The sequence below is a fragment of the Trypanosoma theileri genome (genome assembly GCF_002087225.1).
Source record: "Trypanosoma theileri isolate Edinburgh chromosome Unknown TM35_Tth_30_V1, whole genome shotgun sequence".
Classification (NCBI taxonomy): Eukaryota; Euglenozoa; class Kinetoplastea; order Trypanosomatida; family Trypanosomatidae; genus Trypanosoma; species Trypanosoma theileri.
Genome location: NW_021639872.1, coordinates 16,668 through 17,778, shown reverse-complemented (window position 1 = coordinate 17,778; position 1,111 = coordinate 16,668).

Below are 1,111 nucleotides of genomic sequence, written 5' to 3'. Positions count from 1 at the left end.
AAAAAAGAACAAGAGAAAAACATCGTGCGCACCAGACACTCCCATGCAACAACATCCCAAAAAAAGGACGACGTTCATCAAAATAACAGCGCCGACGGCCCACGGACCACACACCCGCGCCATCACCCCCGCCTCCGAAAATAAAAATAATAAACCGGAACGGGCCCCCCGCACCCCCACCCCCTCAACAGCTTTTCTTTCGCCGGGGGCCGGCGAGCGAAAAACCAGACGACAAAAAAAAAAAAAACGCGCCGCCGCCAGCGCGCGCCCCCGGTAATGTGGCCGCTGGGTCCCGGGGCCCCGCCGCCTCCTCCCGCGGGGAGGGGGAAAAAAAAGCCCGATTCGCGGCCTTCTCCGCCGGCTCGGGCGGTCGTGCGCCCATGTCGCTCCGGACGCCGCGTTCATTGGCGATGGGCGTCGGGCAAAGCCCTCTGGGCGTTTAATTTCCCGCGCCGCCCGGGGGATCGCCCATCGGAGCGTGTTTGGCCATTTCATTTTTGTTCATGTTTTTGGCCGTTGCGCGTGGGAGGCCCGCCTCGGCAATGGGGTCGCCGTGGGCCCCTTCGGGTGCAGAGCGAAGGTTTTTCTCGCCTCCCTGAGCCCCCTCAGCGGCCAAATCCAATTTTCACAACTGGAGGGCATAATTGTTGTTACTATCTTTAGGGTCCCTGCCGCTTCTTTTTTAGCAGCGTTGACATTAAAGTGTAATGTGCAAAAGAAACTACTGCGGATGGCATGTTGACGCGTGCCCCAGGATCTTCTTGGATAACGTTTTCTCCCAGTGCGGCTCTGCTAGCCCCGGTGCTATATGACGTTATTAGCTTATGAACCAGCCAACTCTGCAGAAGAGAATTTGCTGACCCATGGCTTCCCTCAAAATAACAAGGGGCAACGGGCACTGGCCTCAACTTTCGGCGCCCAAACGCCCCCAGGGGTGATAGCGCCCCCAAGGTCGCATGAATTGAAAAGAAAAATAAAAAGAATTTGTTTTTTCGGGGGCGGCCCCCCGCTCGAAAACCCCGGAGGGGACGGAGCGCCTCGCCCAGCCGCCGGCCCGCGCCGGAAAATCGCTAATTCCGAGCCCCTTTTTCTTTTTTTTTTTTTTTTTTTT